A 17,164-nucleotide genomic window follows, 5' to 3' on the forward strand; every position below is an offset into this window, starting at 1 on the left:
TTCCTCTGTTTTATTAATTATTAATCTAATTTCCTTTGTTTGTATCATTGTTCCAGACCACAGCCTGAATAAATAAACACAACTGGAAAACTCTGTCTTTAAACGGGACACATATCCTGAGCAACTACAACACCCTAAGTCTCTCTTTTTTCTTTATAATATACAACATGGCAGTGCACTAAGGGAAGTTTATGAATTTGGACTGAATATATACATCTCCTAGTTTTCAAATGTCATTTTTTGAGGTAAACCTGGGTATTAGAAACATCCGCTTACTGTGTCTCACCTGATTGTGGCTGTGTGTTGTGGCTTTACAGTTTACAGATTCCTTCTTTATTTCTTGAAGACTTCTTCCTCTTTTATGGGATCAGCTGCCTCTTCCTCAGGGTTCTTTTGGCTTCTGTTTCTCTCCCTGACACATTGGCACAGAAATGATATTCGTTAACACACAAAAGAATCCCCATTACAGCCCATAAAATAACTAAATCAGAGCAGTGGAGCAAGAGAAAAGAGACATTGGGAGTAGTGTGTGTGTGTGTGTGTGTGTGTGTGTGTGTGTGTGTGTGTGTGTGTGTGTGTGTGTGTGTGTGTGTGTGTGTGTGTGTGTGTGTGTGTGTGTGTGTGTGTGTGTGTGTGTGTGTGTGTGTGTGTGTGTGTGTGTGTGTGTCCTTGGGTATAATCCATCACATTAGCTGTCACGTGGCTGCTTCCTATTTTATCTCGTCACGGTCAAGATAGAAGTTTAACTGTGACGAAAATACTGTACTGCCTGCTTCATGGCACATTATGTCTTTAGACGTGAAACCTTGCATACAGTATCTGCGTGCCAGCAGAGGGCAGAATAAATAGACTCAAAACCACAAGTGTTTCAGTCCTCCTTATCATGAATGTCTGTATATTAATATTGAAAAATGGTGATTGAATGAAGCTGTTAAAATGTGTCTCACGCTGTTTAGTGATCGTCTGTTTCCGTTCATAGGGGAGTTTCACTGAGCCACGTAGTACTGCCTCTATGAGACAAAAGAAAAAGAAAAAAAAAGTTCGACCTAAAGGTCAGTGAGAAAAGTAAATGTTTCAGGATTTTATCTCAGCAGCCTCCATTAATCATTAAACCTAGCGAGTCTCTTTCCTCAGTTTGTGTTCAGTTCACGCAGGCAACACAGTATACTGTACTAGTCTATAAACAGTTTGACATAATATCAGGGTCAGATTAACCACCATCATTTTTAGTCATTTTAAAACTATTGGTCTTTACTTCAGCCGAGGTAAACAAGATATCATGTTAAAAGACTAAAGCTAATAGGTACATAATTTCCCCACTAGCTTACATACTTACAGTTTACAGCCAAAAACCTATTTTAGTGTGTGGATTAACTTTAGTGTTTGTCAAATGTATTACATTATTGGGTAATGTTGGCTTTGAGCTGCCTGAGAGTTAACTTTACCCCCAATATAATATAAGTAAAGAGCGGCTAATGTTAGCCTGATAGCATAGAGCTAGTTAGCCAAACATGCAAATGGTTTCAGCTTAAAGTGGACCTATCATGCTATATTGGAAACATATATTGTAGGGCCATACCTACAAAACATGTCTATGAAGTTTTTTGCTTAAAATACCAAACAGATCACCCATTGTAGCCATGCCTCATACTGCTCATACCCCTCTTTTGCAGCCCTGTGGAGGAGGCGGAGCTAATGCCTGATCAGAATTCTACCGGAGATAAAAAGAAAATCCTGTTCTAAACGCCATCAAAGATTATTTGTGAAACAGTATGGAGCTCAAATGCTTTTTCTCTTGCGGGTTTATCACAAGGTGAGTTCCTTTTTTATTTCCTGCTTTTTAAACACATGTGCTCTCCAGTACAGGTTAGCTCTGAGTGTTAGCGAGGCTAATGTAAACAAAGACGAGATTACGTCCAAAACACGTCAGGTATTGTTTCTGATAGCAACTTTTACATCACAAAGTGCATTTTGCATGATGGGTCCCCTTTAAATCGGAGCACATAAACATACTGTTTTATCGATTTCTAATCTGTTTTGGAAGAATTACTGTAAGAAGACACTTTGCTCTAAATGCTTTGGATACAGAATATCACGCACACTATAGCTCCATTCATATGCTCTGCTTCAGCATGAGAAACAGACCCGCTGAGCCTTGTTATGGATGCTAGCTAAGATTGTACAATCCCTGTTAGCGTCCAGTCCACCACAGAAAACAGAGACATGACCTAAACAAACACGATGCACCCCAAGCGCCTCTGCCATTTTGTCTTCTCCACAGACCAAACAAGGCCTGTGGTGATGAGTAAGGCTGCTGTTGTCAGAGTGAAAGTGACAGTGAAAAGGTGTCTGTGAAACCTCTGATCCTGGAGCTAACACACAATCTGTCACTCATGGCTCGTTATGAGTAGGAGTGACAACCTGAAACCTGACATGGCCTTTTCTATTCCCACACATTTGAAATCCCAAACTCTTGATTGATGCTACTCTCCAAAAACAGATATGTATCGTGTGCATAGCTCTATTCTTGTTGTGAGGTATCGGGGGGAAACAGAGACAGTAGTGCACATGCTAGTTTTGTAGCTAACGTAGCTGCATTTGCCGAACAAACCTTGCACCAAAACACATTCTGTTGTAATGAGCATGACAGCCAACATGCACCATTTAACAGATAGTATTTTGAATCAACCCAGTCTCATGGCATTTCGTGTTATAGTTTTGTGTTCACGTACACGATTTTCCCATTTTTTTCGTGTCAAACAGAACGATTTTAAAAGCAATGCATTTCTATTGGTAGTATGTTTCGTGCCTGCACCACGTCTTTTTGTCCGGTCGGGTTTTGGAAGACCGGAAGCTGTGCGGTTCATAAAAACATGTTCTTTCTCAATATCAAGCCACGATTATTGTTTTTATTTTAAATCGTATAATGTCTGACTTTTTTTGCCGTCCGCGTGGAAAATAAATGGCTCAGAGCCTCAGAATACTGAAATCTGTATTTTTTAAATCTTTTTTTCCTTCGAATTTGTTATTATTTGGTGCAGGGACGATACTACCAATAGAAATACATTGCTTTTAAAATAGTTCTGTGTCAGAATACTCAAATCTGTATTTTTTAAAATCTTTACTACCAATAGAAATACATTGCTTTTCAAATTGTTCTATGTGACATGAAACAAATGGGGAAATGGTGTTAGTGAACACGAATCAATAGATTACATTTCATGACTACAACACGAAATGCCGTGAGACTGGGTTGTTTGAGTAGCTAAGCAACCTGCAAACAGCTCAGTTTTAAGTTGAAAAAGTATTGAGTTCACTTAGTGATGATGCTAACGAGAAATGCATCGTTCTTTACTAGGTAACACTACCACTTTTGTCCACAGGACTGGCCAAAATCAACACAAAAAGACATTTCCTTGAAATAGCTTTAAACAAAAAAAGTGACAAACTGCCTCACATGTAGGCATCAGAAAGGGTTATTGTATTTTTATGACACTGCAATAGAAATGGTTTGTCTCTGCCGCTAGCAATGCACTTGCCCCAAGGCGTTGTGTGTTTGGAGAATGCAGAAATGTGTTGCACGCTGTTTGTGTTCAAATGTGCACGATGCAGCACAGGAGTACATAGACAAAGTGGGTTGTTATGTGTTTGTTTGTTTAAAAAAAACAAGCCCTGCAGCAATGGGATGCCAGAAAATCCCCAACTCACGTCTAAATGAGATTTTCTGTCAACTCCACTAGTCTTGTTGCAGTTTTTCTCAGCAGACGCCGGACACTGGAGCTAGGTCTTTAAAGATTCCCTCCAATAGGATAGACTATCTTAGCTCTGTTCATCAAATGCAACATACATACAAAACAACTTGTAAACCAGAGTCATAATAAAGTGACCCACCCAGAACACTGCGTCTATAGGCGTTGGCTAGTGAGCAGAAGTCATAACAAATTATGAGATATGAGGGTGGGACACAACAGTGGTACATTTGTAACACGAAGCAGCTGGAAATGAGAGATTACAATGGATACAAAATATCACAGCCCAAGGTTTTTTACAGCCTTGAAAAGAAGAGAGTGTTCAGTAAATCACAAGCAGTTACCTTGTATCTTGTAGGCAGATTTTTTTAACCGGACAGGCTATCTGTTTCCACCAGTGTTATGCTATAAGCTAATAAACTGTTGGCTGTAGCTTTATATTTATTGTAGACATAAGTAAGGTATCAATCACCTCAACAAATGGTAGCTGAGTGAAGGTGTATTCATAAAAAATGTCAACGTTTTACCCTAACTTTTTCCAAATGGGCTTCCATAGAAATCCTTTAAGGTGGTAAGGAATGAGTTTATTGCGAAAGTGACACACTGTAAAAGAAGATCTTGCAGCACAGCTAATAAGGCTGGAGGGTCAAATCCACAGTTAACACTTCAGCACGGCCACAGTTTGCGCTTTTTTGACCAATATTTCCAACTTCACTTGATTTCCTGCAACAGCTACCACAGAAAATGTCAAAACTATTGAAAAATATATCAAATCTAAGCCACATTTAGATTGATTGGAAGTAATGTCTGTAATCTAACACACACAGAAAGAGAATTATCTATGAATGTTTAATTACTTACCCCACACTTATAGGAAGTCCTCCTTTAAATTAGTCCCGAAAAAAGGCAGGTTAATCTGAACTAAAACCACTGTGTCCTTAGCTAACAATAGACAGATCTTGTTCCATAGAATGCTACACTTGTAGTGGTGGGTTACACCCGACTTTTACTCTTATTCTTCAGCAGTAACACCCCTCTGTAGTCATGGTCCCTGAAGATAAGAACTTGTTGTGTATGAGGGCAGGGTTGTGAGAAAAGACGGAGAGAGGGGGGATATTTTTAGGCGAAGTAACCGCCAGATTTAAGCGAGGAGAAACAGCTGGGATGCCGAGAGAAATACTTTAGTGACACAGCACATTGTATGCATGACTCTAATGTTTACGGTTAATGTAAGCTGTGAGGCAGGCCTTTGGCTCTCTGTGGTGAAATGAGTAACTTGTGTGTGTAGATTTTAAATTAGAGAGGTCAAGCAGGATCCACTCAGGCCCTCCAACCTTTTATTTCACAGATCAGTGATTACTAAACCAGAAAGTCAATGCTTTTCTCACACTTACTTCAGGCAGTGCAGATCAAGTGAGAGTGTTCCACTGAAGTGACATGAGACAATGTTGGTGCAGTATTTTGACATGCGATGAGAGTTCAGTTAGTTTAAAGAAGACCGAAATATACAGTAAGAGAGCAAAAGCAAAGACAGAAGAAATACGTTCAAACATGGGGAGAAACTAAATAGAAATTATACATGAAATAGAGACTTTTATGAAAACACAAGGGGGCAATAATAAGTACACCAAGCATGGATACTTGTACTGGTAAAGTTTCAAATGTTACAGTACATAATGTAAGTAGTTGCTGTACATTAGGCTTTACTCAAACCGCCTAACTTGCACCAATCCATATCACACTATAAGCAGTTGCATGTTTATAAAACATTTTGCACATTTTGCACATTTTGTGATTCCTAACTTGCTAATTCCTGAAGCTACAATAAGTGCACGATTACACATTAATTCAATTACCATTCACTTTCCCTTCACTGCCATTCTATGCGAGATAAGGGGCCACTTTTGTTAGCTTCCCCTCGTAAATCAAATTGGTATCTTCATTTTACTTGGTGGTTGATTTTTCAGTCAACTTTCCCCTCATTGGTCACTTGCCTGCATTCAAGCATGTGAGACCAAAACAGGATGGAGTTATTTTATATTTTTAGCCATGCTAGGGGTTTGGCACTGGGGTTGTCCATCACTTTGATCCAATATCTTATCAACAAATACTGATTGTATAATCTTTAAAATGTCTCATGTCTCCCAGAGGAAACATCTTACTGGATTTAACGTTTTTTTTTCCTCACTCTAAACCAGGAAGTGGACATTTGTGGTTTAGAGAACCAATAGATGGATTGCAATTACATTTGGTTCAGATATTTATGTCTCCTTTAAGATGATTTTGTCGTGGTTTTGGTGATTCTTTCAAATTCAATCAAGTGATTTTTTTCGTGTGACCAAATATCGGAAAAGCTGGTAAAATTCCTCAAGGCATATTTGAGATATCGCGTTCTCGGGATGCCAAAGTGACTTTACCATCAAAGACTTGTCAGTTATTTCTTGAGTATAGGTGTCATTTGTGCTTATTGAGATATCCTATTTGTGAGAATGGCATGGACTTGAGACCACATTAACCTTTGACCACCAAAGTGTAATGGGTTAATCCTTGAGTCAATGAATACATTTCTTCAAGGCAGTTCTAAAAAAAAAGGGCATTCTCGGGAATGGGAGGGTCATTAGGTTATAGTGACCTTTGACCACCAAAATCAAAACAGTTCAACCATGAGTCCAAGTCAACATTTCTGACACATTTGAAGACATTCCCTTCAGGCGTTCCTGAAATACCAAAATAAAAGTGAAAGGTGCCCCATTTCAGTATCTCCATAATAATGAGGAGGCAAATTCAAACATCTATTGATTAATGGAGAAGTACTCAGTGAAACAAAGACGAGAAACAGTGACAAAGAGACTCTAGGGCTGTCCCGAAAACCATTTTTCGGGCTCCGGATATTCGGTAGTAATCAGCAGTGAATATTCGAATATACGGCCCGCGCGGGGGGGGGGGCGTAGTAATCAGCGAACCGCTTCAACACGTGTATTTTGGTGTATTCACAGCATTCATTTTGTTATTCTACTACAGTATTGTTGTTTTATATTAACCCAATTTGTGTTCTTTGAAATTGGAAAGGATATATCATTGTGTTTGTTACTTTCGTTGCAGTTGTATCTTAAGTTTAATTCGGCTTGGCTTCCTATTTATGGATATGCTTTTATTTTGAAGGAGAGGTAGCGCTGTTGACAGGAAATTGTTGTTGCTTTGGAAACAACGTGACGGAGATTAACGGAGAAAAGTAACATCTACATATAAAGACGGAGAAAGTAAACGATAACGTGTACATGGTTAAATGTTAGCACCCCCAGAACAAGCTCTTACGTTGATATTGGAGATTTCAATAAATTCAATTTTTTTTTTAAACGGGGAAAAAATGAAGAAACAAACAAAACGAATATATCCGAATAACGAAATTGAACCCTAATAGTACTCCAATGAATGAATATTCGGATATTAAAATATTCGAGTACAGCCCCGACTCATAGATTAAGCCCTTGCCAAGAAGAGGCTCACACACTCTCAGTTTAGACAGAGTGTGAGGGGACAGCTGTGGATACATATAGCTCTCATTCCCCACACATTTAACTTGCACTTTGAACTTTCTCCACGCTGTCGAAACTGTAAAATGTACTTTAGCTCCACCTGTTGTTCATGTTTTCATAGGAAAGGAAAAAGTAAGAAAGAAATCATTAAATGCTGATTGTAGCTACACCGGTCCAATAAATAAGGCCACGAACAAACTGATGTCTTTTTGACGGTTTATTCTCTCCCTCTCGCTCTCATTCTCCGAAGACAACGTGTAAACTATAAGAACTGAACAGTTGAAAGTTTACATTAAATCGTAAAACCTAACATATTAGCAAAATCAAAGCACACACTAAATATTAACACACATATCACAAAAGAAAAACATTTACTGTGTGCACCTCTTGAACCCTGTATAATTATGCCAACGGCATGCGTTGCCATGGCAATGCCTTATGACTGTGGTCATGCGACTCACCGACCACATCCCAAATATGAACCATTCTACATTTCGCTATTCAGATAATACTCTACATTTTACAATTGTCTAATTACACTCAAATTTACTAAATCATAAATTGATAAGCAAGGCACACAAATGAACATCCAATAATCACTTCTCAGACCGTTACACTGATTATACTGTGAACGGCAATAAAACAATTTTACCACCAAATGCTATCTACGTAATTTAATTTCCTCCACAGATATAAGTATGTGCAGGAGCTAAATATAAAAGTAATGCTCCTTTGCTCCGTAATCCTGTGACAGATTTCAGACTTCCTTGCATGCACATTACATCAAAGCCTCTCGCTGAAAAGGCACCGTCTCTTTGAAGTCAGTAGGCTTTGGAAACCCTTTGAGATGTTTCATAATTTACCGTTAATGACTGTTTATTAAGTCACTAGAGATAAGGGAATATCTGCTTCAGGGTGCGGAGTGATGAGTCAATGCACCGCCCAACGATAGGGCCTTAACTTCAGATCTTCATTTCGTATCTGAAAATGAGGCGATGGAGTTTTGGTGAGCTCTTTTCTGACCCAGAATAATCACTTCAGGCTTGAGGATGGGATAATATGGATTATATTATATAATGCTGTGACCTCTATGCGGGGCACTGGTCTCTGCTGGGAGTAAGGATCACATTATGAGCATGACAGGGTCATTACAATGCTTTGGTTTCCAATATCTTTGATTTGTGTCCTTCTAAATAACGTCTATGTGAATCCCTAGCTTTTAAAGGGGCCCTATTCTGCTCATTTCCAGGTTCATTTGTATTTAGTGCCTCTACTTTGAAATTGTACATGCTTTAATGTTCAATGTAGACATGCACTAAAACCTACTGTATATACCACACTACAGGAAAAGGAAAACCCCCAAAAAGCACAATAAAGCCACTTTAACACTAGAACCGCCAATCGGTTCAATTTTACCCAGAGCTGTTTTTTATTGTATGTAACTTTTTTTCTATAAAATATTAAAGTCTCCCAGTCCGTGACTTTTCCTGAAAGTGTGTTATGTAGCACCCTATGTTGTTAAAAATTGTCAATATGAAGTCAGATTGAAGAAATCGCCAAAAGATTTGCCATTTATACCTATTTCCGCCAAGCGGGTCATATTGACCCCACCCCTTTTCGCGCTATTGATTTTGCGTGTAAACAAACATAACGTGTTGCTATAGCAACGCCTTTTGTCTACTGCGGTTCCTTATAGATTGAGAGATAGATTGAGAGAGAGAGAGAGATAGATATATTGATAGCGACAGTCTGTAGTGAAGGAGCGCGCTCCCGCTCACGGCTTTTCACCCAACAACGACAACCGTCTCACGAAACGCTATGTTGTAGCGTTAATAAACGAAACAATTTAACAAAATTGCTTGTCAAAATACCAATACCACAGGACAATTTTTCTTTTTAAAGCAGCACTTTTACCTTGAAAATCAATGCATTCTAATGCCGGGTCAATTTGACCCCGGTGGCGGTTTAAGGTATAAAAAATCTCTGGCGGTTCTAGTGTTAAATTCTTTGTATTACCTATTCATAATTTACTAAGAATAGACTGGAAGTCAAAAGGATTCTAAAATGGATTTTAGAGAATCAAAGAAAACAACATCCGCCTCAAACACACACTGTGTTCAGAAAGATAATATCCACGTATTAAATCAAATCAAATCAGGTTTTATTTATATAGCACATTTTAAAACAATAGTTGGTCGAGCCAAAGTGCTGTACATATAATAATTACCATACAGTAAGGACACTTTACAGTATTAACAACACTTTTAGGATTTTTGAAGCGTTAATGCAAATGTCCAGAAGCGAAAAGCTAACGTTGGGCTATAAAGGAACTACAGGATGGTCACATGACTTGTTATTTAGTCATTTAGCAATCTAGCCCTTAAATGATTTGGATAAAATGATTCTGAGTAGTTATTTACAACTGGTTTATTGTTCATGTTGTACATATAACATCTCATGGGGTTTGTGCTTTCTACTCCATATTGGCATATTTGTATTCCTGTTCTCATCTTTTAGTATCATTCAGTTATATTTATATACTTTTATAAACACTTTCCTACTGTTTGCACTCTGTAGTTTTGCTAAGCTGCATTTAGTTGTCTCTGCTGACTCTGGGCAATGACAACAAAATGCAAATCCCATAAATCCCTGCAGCCAGGCTCCAAAATCTGGAGAAAAGCTTTCCCTCAAGAGCGCAGGCTGTAACAGCAACAGATAATGAAATGACGATGATTACATATGGGTGTAACTTTTAGGTTACAGTAAATATGAGAAAATACAAAAGATTGAAGTCAGATGAACACAGTAGTTACTGGAGTGAGTTCCAGCTGTGGTGACAACATACTAGAATGAACAATACTAGAAGTGTTACTTTACAGTCTCACTTTGTCACGGAGAGCCAAGTGATTTGATATGCAGAACAAAGCGAAGTAAAGATGAAAGGAAACACAACGATCAAGACAAAATCTATCTACAGGTGGGGAGCGTCTAACGGACCTCTGAAGGAGAAATAATGAGGACAGTTCATGAAGGAGCTCTTATGGGAGTTGAATATGACAAAGAGGCTCATTGAGAAGCTCAAGGTCACTGACAAACCCTGGGGGAACTGATATCTGCTCCTGACAGCACACACACACACACACACACACACACACACACACACACACACACACACACACACACACACACACACACACACACACACACACACACACACACACACACACACACACACACACACACACACACACACACACACACACACACACACACACACACACACACACAGACACACACACACTGCCAGCTGCCAACACATTGTCTTGGAGTGGAGAGAATATGGATATTACACTAAGCGTGGTGGCGGGTGTGTCCCCTGGAGGTTAATGAGATCAGAAAGGCGGTGGTTGATGTTTCGTTTGGCAGTGAAGCCATTGTTTCACAGACACCGTTATTATTCTCATGGTAGGTCTTTGGAAGCAGGCCTATATGATGGATGGTAATCGTTTGAGACCATACGTATCATTTCCCTCCAGAGATAGTAAGACAACCCAGCGGGATGACAGGAAGGGCACTGACTAACTAACCCTTAGATTGGATCCCAGGGAGGTTTGAGACCCAGGAGGAATCCCCACGGTCAGAAGAACAGAACAGGAAGTCTTGCTTTGCATCGCGAACATTAAGAGCTGAAGCCAAGTAGTAGGAGATGTTAAAGCTGTGTTTTTATCAGGAGCTATTGCAGGTTTTAAACAAGAACTTTAAAACGTAGACTATGTTGTTTCGTGCCACTAGGGGGCTCTCAATCAAAGCGACAACCAAAGAAGGCGTAACAGAATATTGGATTTTTTATTTACACTAAAAAAACTGAAACGTTGACTTTAATTGAAAACGCATTTCACATTACTGTATTAGGTTTGTTGAAAGCAACAATATTAAGTTGAACCTAGTATTTGTATTGAACTTAATGTTATTGCTTTCAACTAACGTAATACAGCTATGTGAAATCTGTTGACATAATACTTTTAATTAAAGTCAATGCTTCAATTTTTCCAGTGTAGCAGTCAGATTTTCCTGATTACGATTTTTTTCCCCGGAGATATAGGGTTAGGTTTACGTTCAGAGACATATGGAAGTATTGAGTCTAGCACCAGATCCAGTCAGTGGTACAAACAAATGGGGCAAAGCCTGCGAGCTAGTTCAGGCAGTCAACTCGAGCACCAATGATACATTAACACGTGACTCACCTCGTCCCTCTAACAACCAACCAAACACATTCTCCTAAACATGCCGCTCTATTTATCTATCATTACTCACAAAGCCCTCAACAATCAGGCCCCCCCCCCCCCCTACCTCACAGACCTGCTGCACCACCACACCCCTTCCCGCTGCCTCCGCTCATCAGAAGCCAACCTCCTATCCATCCCCACCCGCACCAATCACCGGACCTGGGGGGACAGAGCCTTCTCCGTCGCTGCCCCCTCCCTCTGGAACTCACTCCCACAACCCATCAGAGACTGCACCGACCTCACCACCTTCAAAACACTCACAAAAACTCACCTCTTCAATCTGGCTTTTCATGTGTGATTGTTTTTGTATTATTTGACTTTAACTTTAACTATATATTTATTTGTTGTTCCTTTCTTTTCTTTTCTCTTCACTATATCTGTAAAGCGTCTTTGAGCACCTGTAAAAGCGCTAACAAATTAAATCTATTATTATTATTATTATTTAAGCTGCCAGGTCTTCCTGCCTTTGCCTTTGCTGCTGCTGCCACTGCTGTGTTCACTTGCTATTGCTACGTTCATGTTCCTGCTGCTGTGTTTCATGTTGCTGCTGCTCGCCTGCCCCACCGCCACCCCAGCTTCTACCCCAGCTTCTACCCCAGCTTCCACCCCACCACCACCCCAGCTTCCACCCCCAGCTTCCACCCCCAGCTTCCACCCCAGCTTCCACCCCAGCTTCCACCCCAGCTTCCACCCCCAGCTTCCACCCCAGCTTCCACCCCCAGCTTCCACCCACAGCTTCCACCCCAGCTTCCACCCCAGCTTCCACTCCAGCTTCCACCCCAGCTTCCACCCCAGCTCCCACCCCATCTTCCACCCCAGCTTCCACCCCAGCTTCCGCCCCAGCTTCCACCCCCAGCTTCCACCCCATCTTCCACCCCAGCTTCCACTCCAGCTTCCACTCCAGCTTCCACCCCAGCTTCCACCCCAGCTTCCACCCCCAGCTTCCACCCCAGCTTCCACCCCCAGCTTCCACCCCAGCTTCCACCCCAGCTTCCACCCCAGCTTCCACCCCAGTTTCCACCCCCAGCTTCCACCCCAGCTTCCACCCCAGCTTCCACCCCAGCTTCCACCCCCAGCTTCCACCCCAGCTTCCACCCCCAGCTTCCACCCCAGCTTCCACCCCAGCTTCCACCCCAGCTTCCACCCCCAGCTTCCACCCCAGCTTCCACCCCCAGCTTCCACCCCAGCTTCCAACCCCAGCTTCCACCCCAGCTTCCACCCCCAGCTTCCACCCCCAGCTTCCACCCCCAGCTTCCACCCCAGCTTCCACCCCAGCTTCCACTCCAGCTTCCACTCCAGCTTCCACCCCAGCTTCCACCCCAGCTTCCACCTGTAGGCTCGGGGGATAGTTATCTAATCATCACTCAATGTTCTTTGTAAGTCTTTGGAGTGATGAGGCCCGAGCCTAGACGCCAAACTCAAACTATATGCTGCTTCTAATAAACATATTAAGAAACACGTGAGTTGTTTGACTGAAAGTCCATTAAACCATGAACTTCCAAATATTCCCCTCCCTGTTGAAAAAAACATGCGGGAATCCTTCAGCTTCCTCTCAGGTCTTGCTTGCCCTGCTGGCTTTGATCTTTTCATGCATACCGTTCTATAAAAAACTAAACAACAACTGGAAGCTGCTTGCTTGTACGAAATGAAAATGTTTACTGAGGCTTCTGATGCACACAGAGCAGGAGAACAGAACTGCAGATAGGTAGGAAATACGTTTCATGCTCGCTGTGCTCTGAAAGCTTTTGATGTTGACATCAACAATCGGATTCGAGAAAAAAAAATACCCTCTTCTTCCAAACTGCATGGGAGGTAAAATAAATGTTGCATGTTTTGACATTTAAAATGGATGTCTGGCCTTTTTCTGGCCCAGTCACGACTTCTCTCCGGTGAGTGGGAGATGCATTTTCTGCCAGGCAAAAGAAAAGCAGACACATGAATTTCAAAGTGTGTGTTACTTACAGTAGGGGGCGGCTTCTTATCTTCTCCAACCTTATCTTCTCCCAGGGGCTTCAGAAATGGCCTTTTACAGCTGTCGCTTCCTTTTAAAGCACTACTCACTGTTTGGGTGAGAAGTGGCGAGAGTGGGTGTGAAGTGTTTGAGCGTCAGTGGTACACAACAGTCGGGGGAATCTGTACATAACAGGAGTATCTGCTCTTCATATATCCTTGATTTAACCAGGTAAAAGACTCATTGAGATTGAAATCTCTTTTCCAAGAGTGACCTGGCCAAGAAGTGCAGCATGTACGAAGTTAACAGATACAACACAGACATGACAGGCAGACAGATACAGCTGTAAAGCACAAATAAAATGGCACATTAGCCCGTCAATATGCGAAGACGAAAGAAAGGGGGAAATTATGATGAGGAGGGCAGCAAGATCCTGAAGAAATGGCAGCTGTCTGTTTTAACAAATTGAAAAGCGTAGACTTGTATTGTTACTACTTGTTATTTTATATGTGAATACACAAGGATTCATTTGTTTGAAAAGTATGTCTGATCCAGGTTATTTAAAAAGTGAAGATGTTTAAGCCTAACTGTTTGACACAAAGCCTTGTTGACCTTTTTATGGCATGGAGTTATTCTGACATAGAAGAGTGAGGTATTCAATTGTGAACTAAATCTTCCTCTAAGTTTCAGAGGTCAGTATGCTTCAAACCAACAATGTAACATGCACACCAACCGAGTGAGGAATGAGTCTTTAAACCCGGAAACCAGTTAGCATTTTAGCTCTACCGTTTTCCTCGTCTTTGACGTGTTTTTGGTTGGGTGCCTGAAGAGATTTTTACATTTTGTCCTACCTTATAAAATATGACGGTAAATACCCCACTGGTGAATCATGATCTTTAGCGTGTTTAAAAGACAATGGGTGCTAACAAGTGACTAAATGAATGTCATCCTCACGCCCAACATTAGCCGCCTTTAGCTTAGAGGTGGTGACATGAAGTCATGTGACCGTGCTGTAGTTCCTTTATAACCCAACATTAACCTCCTTTAGCTTAGAGGTGGTGACGTGAAGTCATGTGACCGTGCTGTAGTTCCTTTATAGCCCAACATTAGCCACCTTTAGCTTAGAGGTGGTGACATGAAGTCATGTGACCGTGCTGTAGTTCCTTTATAGCCCAACATTAGCCACCTTTAGCTTAGAGGTGGTGACATGAAGTCATGTGACCGTGCTGTAGTTCCTTTATAGCCTAATGTTAGCTTTTTAATTGTGGTGATTGATATACACTTAAAAAAAAACTTAATTTTCTGCAATCCAAAATCAAATACAAAAATCCCATTGACTTTCTGTCGAGGAAGCCCTTGATACTAACTTCAGGGTCGGTCCCTGCACTACTCAATGGCATGTGTATTATCCAGCACACTCTCTTCAGTCTGCGTACAAATGACACGACTTTGCAAACGCGTGCAATAGATACGCAGAAGTCCGATTTTGCGTGCATATGACACTCCCACGTTACGTTTGTTATGAACGTATCTTAAATGCGTTTATTTTCTACATATCTTTGCCATTTATTTAACCCTAACCATAACCCAATAAGCTGCTGTGGCGTTGATTGCACCGCAAACATTAAAACTGTCATTGGAACGGCGATCAAGCCTGAAGCCACAGAGCTCTTTGTTTTAATGTTTGAGGTGCAATATCAGCGTATCATATGCACGCAAAATCGGACTTCTACGTATCTATTGCACGCTTTTGCAAAGTCGTGTCATTTGTACGCAGACTGTGAGACCGGGTTGGTATTATCACATTCTCACATCTAAAAGAAAACTAACAGTTTGTACTGTCATCATGCCTGAGGACCCTAACACATGGAATGAATCTTAACTCATGTTTGACTCCAGCATTGGGCATTTTTATGTAGTGAATAATACATCAGTGTTGACCAATTATGAGTTTTAGCATCACTTCCACAGTGGATAGAGTTTTCCTCTCAGCTGATACCAGAACGCCTCAGAGGCGGGGGGTGGGGGTGGGGGTGGGGGTGGGGCTGGGGTGGGGTGTTGACTTAGATCAATGTGCTCTGTGTCAGGGACTTCCCTTCAGCAGATACACGCACACACACACACACACACACACACACACACACACACACACACACACACACACACACACACACACACACACACACACACACACACACACACACACACACACACACACACACACACAATGTTGCCTGTACATAACAAGGACTTCTAGTAGAGGTTATATTGACTCATATTGCGATCGCGATATGATATGCAATATTTGGAGGGATTGATCATTTTGAAACATTGTTCACATTATCATTTCAAGGATCATGGTTTGAGTTTTTAAGAAAATCTGTATTTGTAGTATTCTCTTTTTTTTAATGCATTTTCTTCATTGTAAGCCTATTTGTTGCACGATTTTATCAACTTTTTATTTCTTACATTTTATAACTTCAATTCGTTGGCAACCTTTGATTTCTTTTATTTATTTATTTTCAGTTATAAAATAAACAGACATTGCTCTTGATAACAAACCGTACATCAAAACATGTAACAACAAACAACTAAACAAAACGTAACGGGGGAGGGGGGGGGGGGGGGGGGGGTGGATGCAAGGATGACTTCCTAAGACAGCTGATTGTGACATACACAGGACATTACATACACAATACATTATACATTACAACCTTTGATTTCAATAGTAAAATACAATCGTATTTTAAGATAAATTGCAAATATTACACTAACTGCGATTCCATGTTGCGAATTTGATAAATGTTTCAATATGTGTGTGCAGCCGTATACATAACACACACTAATCAATCATTCAGGATTGCATCTATTGATCTCCTCATCATCCATCTGCACACATCTGTACAGTCATAAAGTATTTCTTATTATTATTTACACCAGGCTCCATCACTTCCTTCTCATGCAGGTATACTGACGCTCTCCGTCTTGTTCCACATGAATATTCTGTTTTCACTTAAAGTGCTCCGAGGTCCTCCTCTGCTGTCAGATGGGTTTATTTGCGTGGAGTTGTCTTGTCTTGCGGCACAGATTGCGAGTCATCGTGTGTGTGTGTGTGTGTGTGTGTGTGTGTGTGTGTGTGTGTGTGTGTGTGTGTGTGTGTGTGTGTCTCACCTGATTGTGGCTGTGTGTTGTGGCTTTACACTTTACAGATTCCTTCTTTATTTCTTGGAAGACTTCTTCCTCTTTTATGGGATCAGCTGCCTCTCCCTCAGGGTTCTCTTGGCTTCTGTTTCTCTCCCTGACACATTGGCACAGAAATTATATTCGTTAACACACAAAATAATCCCCATTACAGCCCATAAAATAACTAAATCAGAGCAGTGGAGCAAGAGAAAAGAGACATTGGGAGTAGTAGGTGTGTGTGTGTGTGTGTGTGTGTGTGTGTGTGTGTGTGTGTGTGTGTGTGTGTGTGTGTGTGTGTGTGTGTGTGTGTGTGTGTGTGTGTGTGTGTGTGTGTGTGTCTGCTTCCTTCAGAGACCCGATGTCAGTGTGACTTACTTCATCATTGGCTCAAATCAGCATCAAAGCCCCTCCATGCTGCAGATGGCGGCTGTTTGCACCGCGCCTCGTTTGTCTGATCGT

General features: G+C 41.1%; 1 protein-coding gene across 6 annotated transcripts in view; it reads right to left on the minus strand.

Moving 5' to 3' along the window:
• The window catches only part of LOC307014038 (uncharacterized protein), a 21,816-nt gene extending 4,986 nt beyond the window's left edge, over window positions 1-16,830 (minus strand). The window contains exons 1-3 of one of the 6 annotated variants that reach the window (XM_079641691.1): window positions 13,534-13,587; window positions 948-1,010; window positions 287-412 (exon numbers count right to left, since the gene is read on the minus strand). The gene's annotated coding sequence lies outside the window, so the exon portion shown is untranslated. Of the gene's footprint in view, window positions 1-286; window positions 413-947; window positions 1,011-4,093; window positions 4,267-4,610; window positions 4,829-13,533; window positions 13,588-16,693 lie in introns of those variants that run through there. The other 5 variants (XM_079641689.1, XM_079641690.1, XM_079641692.1 and 2 more) reach the window with 5 other exon arrangements.
• Window positions 16,831-17,164: the final 334 nt, after the last annotated feature.

Source organism: Notothenia rossii, assembly GCF_949606895.1.
Source record: "Notothenia rossii genome assembly, chromosome: 8".
NCBI lineage: Eukaryota > Metazoa > Chordata > Actinopteri > Perciformes > Nototheniidae > Notothenia > Notothenia rossii.